The following is a 9,990-nucleotide window of genomic DNA, read 5'->3' on the forward strand; positions in this document are numbered from 1 at the left end:
TAGCAATCGCTCATATTACGATTACGAAATATGGCAGATGGATGTCAAAACCGCTTTCTTAAACGGTGTTTTAACAGAAACTGTGTTTATGACACAGCCTGAGGGTTTTGAGGATCCAAAGAATGCTAAAAAGGTATGCAAGCTTAGGAAATAAATCTACGGATTGAGGCAAGCATCAAGGAGCTGGAATATACTTTTTGATGAAGCAGTCAGTGACTTTGGTTTCATCAAGAACGCAGACGGATCTTATGTATACAAGAAGGTCAGTGGGAGCAAAATTGCTTTTCTAGTATTATATGTCGACGACATATTACTTATCGGAAATGACATTCCTATGTTGAACTCTGTCAAGATTTGGCTTGGGAAATATTTTTCGATGAAGGATCTAGGAGAAGCACAGTACATACTGGGCATCAAGATTTACAGATATAGATCTAAGAAGATGATTGGACTAAGTCAAAGCACTTATATCAATAAGGTGCTTGAAAGGTTCAATATGGCAGACTCCAAGCGAGGCTACCTACCCATGTCTCATGGAATGACTCTAAGCAAGACTCAGTGCCCAAAAACACTAGATGAGCGTAGACGAATGAGTGGGATTCCATATGCATCATTGATTGGTTCAATAATGTATGCTATGATATGTACACGCCCGGATGTTGCGTATGCACTCAGTGCTACGAGCAGATACCAGTCAAACCCAAGAGAGGCACATTGGACTGCTGCCAAGAACATTCTCAAGTACCTGAAAAGGCACAAAGATGATTTCCTGGTCTATGGTGGAGATGATGAATTAATTGTTAAAGGCTATACGGAAGCAAGTTTCCAAACCGACAAAGATGATTTCAGATCACAGTCTGGGTTTGTCTTCTGCCTCAACGGAGGTGCAGTAAGCTGGAAAAGTGCTAAGCAAAGCATTATTGCGGATTCTACAACTGAAGCGGAGTACATTGCTGCACATGAAGCAGCAAAGGAAGCTATATGGCTAAGGAAGTTCATAGGTGAACTTAGTGTAGTCCCCTCCATTAAAGGACCAATAGCTATGTATTGTGATAATAATGGAGCTATTGCACAGGCAAAGGAGCCTAGACACCACCAGAGAGTCAAGCATGTACTTCGTAGATTTCACCTTCTACGAGAGTTCGTTGAAAGAAAAGAAGTCGAGATAAGCAAGATTGGAACTGATGACAACATCTCAGATCCATTGACTAAACCTCTGCCGCAGGCGAAGCACAACTCGCACACTGCAGCTATGGGAATCAAGCATGTTGGAGAATGGCTTTGATGTCCTCATTTAATGTTTTAAAGTTTTAGAGCTTAATACTTTGTAAAACATTATTGGTTAATCATTCACATTAATGAATAGAATTCATTTTCCATTTAATTTGTGGTTTATTAAATGATGAGTCCCTTCAATTTGACGATATATTCAAGATAGACTGTCAGGACCAGTCCTGTGACTAAGAAATGTCTATCAAGTGAACTTGAATGTCAAAAGTTGAAAATGGTCCCTTGTCGGAATTTTCTATAAAGATGGACGCATAGAAAACGTTAGACGACTAGAATGCAAGATGACTAGTAGTTCTGTTTCTTGAACTATGTGGACATGGCAATGTCGTAATCATTTGCATAGATACTTACTTTGGGAAGACTAGTATCGGACAGACCTATGAAACTTTACTGTAAGAGATGAAAATCTGTCATAAGTAAATTTCATTAAAATTATTAGACACTAATCCTCAATACCTGAGTGATTTGAGATTACTTGTTTGAGAACTGCTTACTTTGACGTTGTCTACCGTCGCACCGTAAAAGGAGGCTATAAAGGCAACGCTCGGGTAATCACCTATCAAACGAAGTCTAGTCTCAAGATCGCAAGATTTGGATTGTCCTCCCATAAATCGGGATGAGATGTTGAAAGTTGTACAAGGCCACTCGGAGAGCTAGAAACTGTAAAATGCATGGCCGTGCTCAGATGAATCATAGGCTATGATTATCTGTTTATTTCATCAGTTGAACTCTGAAACCGAGAAACACCTCTGGACATAATAAGGATGACAACTCTTACCTTATGTTCAAGAGCAAGCATCGAGTGACAAAGGAATTAGGAAATGCACATTTGTCCCTAAGGACAAGTGGGAGACTGAAGGAAATAATGCCCTTGGTCCAAGAATGCATTTAATGGTAAGTCTAATAAATGCGGTTCAGTATTAATTATATATGCAAGTTAATAATCCAGTGAGATCAAGTGAACTGTATGCCTAGCTAGAGGCCGCTTCAGTTCAAGTGGATTAATGATATTAATCCACAACTTACTCTTGACTGAACCCGTAAGGTCACACAAATAGTACGTAAACGGATCAAGTATTTAATGGCATTAAATGCTCTATCTGATGGATATTCGGAATCGACGGATCTTGGTTTCAGTGGGAGCTGAGATCGTCAAAGGCAAATAAATGTATACACCAGACACGATGATATTGCCGGAAACGGAAATATGGATCGTATCGGAAATATAAATATTATCCAAGTCGTAGATGTTGCCGGAAACGGAAACATGGTACGTATCGAAAAATATTATCGGAAATGGAAATATCGCCGGAAACGGAAATATTGCACTACTAGAATATGCACATATAACGACAACGAATTAACGACGAAGTCCAAATTCAATCGTTAAATTCTTTTGCGCGCTGAAGTACTACGAACAAAAACTAAGCTCCTCGTAATTGGTGAGCAGGGAAAAGAAAAAAGAAAATATAAATAAATTTTGTTCGTCGTTATTTCAAATTTCTGCAGCTCGACTGTTAATTTACAAATTACAAAGGCCGCCTCGACTTTCAACCTAAAACCTAATTTTCTGATTCTCAAATCTATTCCGCTCTCTCTCTTTCCTACTTCTGGCAATTTTTTCCCTTCAAATGGGATACGAGGGTCGATTTAGTTTTTTGGTTCAATCGATTTGATTGAGGAAGTTGAGTTCAAATAGTTCTTGATTTGGAATAATCTAACTCCAGTAAATTCCCTAATTTTCTTAATTATTTAGTTAATTTCAAACCTTATTTATTGTAAAATGAACTAATAGTTTGATTCTTGTGTTATTGCTATTGTGGCTTGAACTAATAATCTGATTTCTTATAGTTCTTTCTGCAATTGGTCGGATATATTTGTTGTCCTTCTAATCGCAGGTCAATCTCCAAATTCATGTCTATCGCAGGTCAATCTCCAATTGGGCACTAAAACTGGCGTTATTGCTAGACCCAAATTCAAAACCCCAAATTGAAAACGAAAAGGTCTGATTTAGCCGCCATTGCTTCCCTTAAACTCTCAAAGAGTCCACTTCCCCTGAACTTAAGGTTCTTTCTTTCTTTTCTATTTTAAAAAAACTAATTTCTATAAATTCAAAAGAATCCACTTCCCTTGAATGATTAATGTATATTTTTTTTCCTGTTGGTTTATGTACTGTAGTTAGTGACCTAATTAGTTTTTATTACTTGTGAATTGCATCTTTAATAAATATCTTTTAGATTTTGTCGCTAAGGAAATTTGTAACCTTGGGTTTCTACTACTTAATGGCCTTAATGCTATATGTTTGGGTGGACATATTTTTTGTCCTTCTAGTCGTAATTTGAAGTATAGAGTAGTTGTTGCAATTCTTCATCTTGACAATACCGATTTTTGCTTAAGGAGATAGATTCATTTGTTACGGAGTAAAGAATCCATCTCAGTATCGTTTCGGAACTAATCATGTATTTTTTGTTTGCATACCAACAATTTGTGGCAATATTTTCAAATAGAGAATGTATATTTATTTTAATTTATGTAAGGTGTAGTGCTTACGCCTTTGAAGACGTGTTAATGACATGTTTTTTTATTACTCCTGAAGAAGTCATACAATGAAGTTTTTATCCCCTTAATGCCAGATTTATCATGGATGTCTTGGCTTAGACGATAAACCAACGACTCCTTGACTGGTATGATTACGGTGTTAGAGAATAGCTATTGCAACCCTTTTTCAATCTATTTTTGAATCTAAATAAAGAAATGTGAATTCTCATCTTAAGCATGTATTTCTGGAATCTAACAGGTACATGAATTTCATTGTATGACTCCGCTTAAGGTTGATGCTTCGAGGATCTGAGTTTTCTGTCTTAAGGTTATTGCTACATTCTCGTTCTTGGTTGGCAGCAAATGTGTTGTGTCAGACTACTTTGTAGTTGTTTACTTTCTGGTACATTACAAAGAAGTCCACTATCTCCATGATTGATCTACATCTTACCGGGTAAACAATTGCTTAGTTTGGAACACTAGCATACTAAGGTATTGCAATAAGGTGATTGAACAAGCCATCGTCAGAGGCTCAAAGCCTTCAATGCATTATGCTCCTGTCCTAGACCTTCTGAAGGTATTCGTTCTTACTTTTGTATTACTGAACCATTAGTAGAGGAGAAGCTATGCATAACAATGCTATCCTTCTCTCTCTCTATACTTGGTGCCTTTTTGTCTTGCACCTGGTAATGCTAGAACATTGGAGATGAGTTCAGTACCAGCTGGAGGCGTTGAATTGGTTTAAAAGTTTGAAACTTTCATCGCCTGGCAGTGTATATGATTGGAACAAGTAAACTAGGTATTTAGAATGCTTGGCTGACTCTTTTTGAACATGAGGTGCTTTCTTATTTTGATATCATACGATTCATACATGTACATGATACGCCATCTAGGTCTTGGAGTGTTCATTAGCTTGACCTGTGTGATCTGTTTCAGATTAGTTTGCAGGCTTTTGTAGGTTGACGAAGACGTGAAGTAGCATCAGCCAGGCTTTAATGATTTGTTACTATTTTGTGCTCAGTAAAGTAGTAACATCACACCCTAAGAAGCATCAGACTAGAGTAAGTAAAGTCCCTAGCCGCATTTTTCTCTAACATTCCCTTCCTTGGAATTGTGAGTAGTTCAACTATTTGATACTCCATACTTCTTTCAGATTGACACTAAATTTATGAAAGTGCTGACATTCAGGTAAAATAGTTCCCACCTTTTCACATGATCCTTTTCAAGAGTTGTGGCTTCTTCTACTTATAAAGATTGCCTATTATTGAGTTACTAATTTGCTAGCACGCTGAAAGAAGTAGATAATGGAGGATAAAGTATGAAAAATTATTCATTCTTCTTGTATTGTAAGAACTTGTAATCTAGTTTTCCCTGTCTCTACACATTGCATACACTGCAACTTTTGCTGACATTCAACTTACTTTACGTACACAGAGAACACCACATGACATTTTTTCAGAATTCGGATCTGTTTTTCGTCTGTCTTCTACAACCTCTGTCCTTTAACATCCAAGTTCAAGAAACAGAACTGGAAGCAGCTTAGGTAATTTCATTAACATTCAATTGTTGCCCATATTACTTAAGATCACATATGAATGTTTTTATTTGGAACTCCTAAAGCCACTGAAGAGACGGATTTGAAACTAGAAACCAAGCAGTGAAGCACAATTACCCTGATTATTTAATTCTGTCACTTTGTTTCGTCCATCCCTCTTATCAATTTCTGTTGTGCAGTGGATGCCCTTCCAAGAATATGCAGTGCAGTGCGGTCTTTTGTTCAGAGATATGAGCTCCTGAGGTACATGGTTAAAATTTGTAACGCAAGAATGGATGGTTAGTATTCAGGATTTCCAGCAGTGGCTATCAAACCAAGCTTTAGAGATGGTGAATTCATCTACTCCAATAACCAGGCCTTCAAATGAGATACATAACCATGTACGGCATATATAAAATATTGTACAGTGGATATGCACATCATTACACTAGAATTTGAGGGTGTCATTACTGAATGACAATCCAAGAGAGGATACTTCAACTATTTAATTATATTTTATTTTGTTCCTTAGATTGAACAAGAGTTACTTATCTATTAGTGTTTTAGAACTTAAAGACAAAGGGACATGATTGTTAGGTTAACATAATTTGAAATTATGTTGTCAAAATTCTTTGAGTAATGAAATTTTCATTTGTTTTAATTGTTTCATAGAGAAAATGTAGTTACTTTGAAGAACGCAAATAATCTTATTATGATTGATTAACGACATAGTAGTAGGTCGTTATTGCCAAACATTCATTTGTTTTACCGTTGGAATGACATTTTACGAGGTTTTTTTTGGTCGTTATTGCTTAACTGTTCATTGTGAATAAGTTTCTAACGATGAAATATCATGTCGTCGTTATTTTTTAACGACGAAATAATATTTTGTCGTTAACTTTTAACGACGAAACCATAAATTCGTCGTTAATTGTTAACGATGAAATGGTAATCCTGCGTTAATGGTTAACGACGACATGACGTTTCGTCGTTAAATATTAACGACGAACATCGTCGTCAAAAACCAATAACGACGGAACCTGTTACAACGAACATCACATCCGTCGTTAAAAGTTTTAACGACGAAATTAGGGGCTTTTAACGACGAAATATTTCGTCGTTAAATGTCCTTTTTCTAGTAGTGTTGTCAGAATCGGAAATATTATCGGAATCGGAAAATAATTCCGGAAACGGAAATATTAAATATTTGTTCGAGACGGAAATTAATTCCGGAATCGGAAATGTTAAATATTGTTCGTATCGGAAATGAATTCCGGAATCGGGAAATTAATCGGAAGCGCGTCGTACAAATTAGCATCGGACGAGCTTGCTAGACGAAGGCCCAGCACGAAGTCTGGCCCGCGTCCAGCAAGCAATGGCGCGCCACACACGAACAGCCCAAGGCTGCGCCAGGCCCACCGCAAGGCAGGCCCAGCGCGCGCCCAAGGTTGCAGGCAAGCCTCGTGGGCTCCGTGGCCGCGTGGGCTGCGTCGCTGCTCGGGCTTCGCGCGCGCATGGCGCCCCTCGTGGGCTGCTGTGCATGCGTGTGTGTTTGTGTTCACATACGAAACCTAAAGCATATAGGATTCGTTTGATGATTAAATTCCTAATCCTAAAAGATAAATTAATTAAATAAGAGTTATGCTGATTCTAACTTAATTAATTCGTATCCTAGTAGGATTAGATTGCTTATTCCATAGCCTATAAATATATGATAAGTGCTCATAATTTATAACGAGTTTGAAGTATTCAAAGGTAAGAATTTGAGCAAAATTTCAGTCATACACTTTGCCCATAAAAGCCGAAAATATTTGAACCTTAAGGGCGATTCTAGTTAGTCAATCTTAAGGCGGATCCGGACGTGTTGTGGACTTTCTACGGAGGGACGACACTTGGAGTCCTAAAGACTTGTTCTTGTTCGGTTCAGGCGCAGCAAGGGAGGGCACGCTACAAAGAGTATGCATCCTAATTATGCTAATTGTTATGTGGAAATTAATTTGGAATCCTGGCTTTTATGGTTTTTCCGCATGATTTATATTCGTTTATATGTATCATAACCTCACACGAACCACATGTCGCTAGTGATGGATCTTATTCTTGGCTCAATCCCCAAGGATTGGAGTGCAAGGTTCATTGCATATGAGACATGGGCACTCCTAAGGCATCTTAGGGATATATGTCGTGGTAGATTCCAACATGGTGGTCAACATGTCGACCAAAATGTCTTTGAATGGGTACTCATATGGGGATCTAAAGCTTAATGCTCCACTGGGTTGTTGCTTTGACGTCGAAAGACAAAAGGCAAGGGAAAGGGTCATTGATCTTGAAATGGCAGAAGGAACACCAATTAGAACTCATACAAAGAAAATGGTTGGGCTTCTCAACCGCCTTGAGTTACTTGGTGAACCATTCCCAGATTCTGCAGCTGCGGGAATACTTTTGAATTCTCTTCACCCTGGTTATAAGAAATTCAAATTACTCTATTTCTCCAAGAAAAGGGAAAACACTATTAGTGAGCTAATTTATTTTCTTCATCAATATGAATCGGAAATTCATTTAATAGCTTTTCGGGAATTAATTTGGAAAACGTATTATACGGTACGACCTTGCGTCGGAATCGTATATCGTATCGCGAATATTCGTAAGCTGGGCGAAAAGAATAATCGTATCGTACGACGGTGATTCGTCGTATATGATATGATAAATAATAGCCGTAAGGCGTTCGTCGTGAATACGAGCCGCATCGGAGCTGCCGGGCCGTTGAGCCAAGCGCGCATGCGCGCAAGGACCAACGAGCCAGCAAGATCGCAACGCAGCAAGCAAGCCAGCCCGCGGGGCGTGGCAGCACGCATAACCGCACAGCAACACAGCAGCGAGCACGCAAGGCCCACGGCCCATGCTGCTCGGATGCGCGCGCCGTGGGCTTCGGCCTGCAGTGTGTTGGCTGGGCGCGGGGCTTGTGCTCGTGTGGGATGTGGCCGGTCAAGGCCTTTTGTTCTTGGCCAGTTACATTAATAATATAATTAGGTTATTATATTTAACCCACACACAAAACAATCAGTTTTCCAAGTTAAACTAAACCTAATTCCTAAATTACGTTCTTCAGTTTTTCTCTCTGCAAAAATTGTTCATCCCGAAAAGCAAAAATCTTGTGCGTTGTCTAAGCTACAATAATCAAGACGGATCTGAACGTGTCGGTGAACCAAATAGAGGAACGACAAGTGGAGTTCTTTGTTCGTGTTCGTTGATACAATACTCGGGAAAACACGCTTCGAATGTAAGTATGCTTAAACTGCGCTTTATACATGTTTCTTGGCTTTGGGGATGTTCCGCACATGTTATGTATGTATAACTGTATTCCCCTATAGTAACACCCCTAGGTGTTCAGGAGCTCACTAGTAGATATTGCCCTCTATGGGTCCTAGCCCGCAAGGTTTGCTTTAAGGCAGAACCGAAGTCCTACCCAAAAGGCCTCTACTAGGTTGAGGTGTCCACCTCTATTGTAAATAAGGCTTTATTCTCCTCAACTTCCAATGTGGGATAGCGCGCCAAGATCTTAGGCACCTTCTCCCCTCCTTTAAAGAGCACGTGTCCCCGTAAGTGCCTAAGATCTTGGCTATCTCACATTGGAAGTTGAGGAGAACAAAACTTAATTTCTTTATATAGAGGTGGACACCTCAACCTAGTATAGGCCTTTTGGTGGGACTTCGGTTCTGCACCAAAGCAAAATCTTACGGGTTAGGGCCCATATAGGACAATATCTACTAGTTGGCTCCTAAACACCTAGGGTGTTACATTTTGTGGATTTGGGTTGTATTAGTGGTTTGTCGGTAAGATTGAAGAAAGAATGATTATAAAATGATCGAAATCCTCTTATATATTTAGATCTTCCTCTCCATCTACTACTAACTAGGAAATCTGCAAGTCTTAGCATATGAAAAAGAAAGGAGGGTTTAAATGATCGGAGTAACTCCTTATACCTTATTAAGTTCTTTTGGGATATCAAATACAAGTGTATATCTCAGCAAAATGATGTTGTGCTTGGTTTTTAAGTGAGTAGTAAAAAATAAGACTTTGTTGAGTACTTATTATTTTATTCTACATATCTTCTCTTTATTGGAGACGTTTCATGTCAAAATCTTCATATTTGAACTACTTTGTGGTAAGTTTTAGAATAGACCGTGATTATATTTTAGAAATTATCATATACAGATGTAATTCGGAAATATCTAGTCTTACCTCGTGCTAATTTGATTGAGTATGTGCTTGAGAATTATTGATTTTTCTGAATTTCAGAGAAATTTGAGGTTCATTATAATTCGGAAAATTTGTCAAATACAACCTAATAAAGTTTTCTATTTGTCAATTACAACCTCAAATTTCTATTTTTGCCAATTACAACATTAAACTTATACATCCATTTTAAATTACAACCCGAAATTATTTTCCGGCTTAAATCGCCGGAAGATGATGTCATAATGTTATTAAAAAAAATAGTTACATATTTTCTATAAAAAAATTAAATCGTTAAATAAGAATTGAATGAAAAAAATAAAATAATCGAAAAAATAATTTTTTTTGGTACTTCATAATTTATTTTACTAACGTTATGACATCATTTTCCGGTG

At 38.0% G+C, this 9,990-nt stretch overlaps 1 long non-coding RNA gene across 8 annotated transcripts; it reads left to right on the top strand.

Moving 5' to 3' along the window:
* The first annotated feature begins 2,710 nt into the window (after positions 1-2,710).
* On the top strand, positions 2,711-6,023 carry LOC110775902 (uncharacterized). 8 transcript variants are annotated; one of them, XR_008918891.1, is made up of 6 exons: positions 2,711-3,016; positions 3,189-3,974; positions 4,088-4,889; positions 4,982-5,016; positions 5,263-5,371; positions 5,563-6,023. It is a non-coding gene; the product is annotated as an uncharacterized lncRNA (long non-coding RNA). The 8 variants fall into 8 exon arrangements; XR_008918887.1 differs by having other exon boundaries at positions 3,218-3,974; XR_008918892.1 differs by having other exon boundaries at positions 2,713-3,974; positions 4,088-4,405; positions 4,765-4,889.
* Positions 6,024-9,990: the final 3,967 nt, after the last annotated feature.

This window comes from Spinacia oleracea, chromosome 4 (genome assembly GCF_020520425.1).
Source record: "Spinacia oleracea cultivar Varoflay chromosome 4, BTI_SOV_V1, whole genome shotgun sequence".
In the NCBI taxonomy this organism is placed as follows: domain Eukaryota; kingdom Viridiplantae; phylum Streptophyta; class Magnoliopsida; order Caryophyllales; family Amaranthaceae; genus Spinacia; species Spinacia oleracea.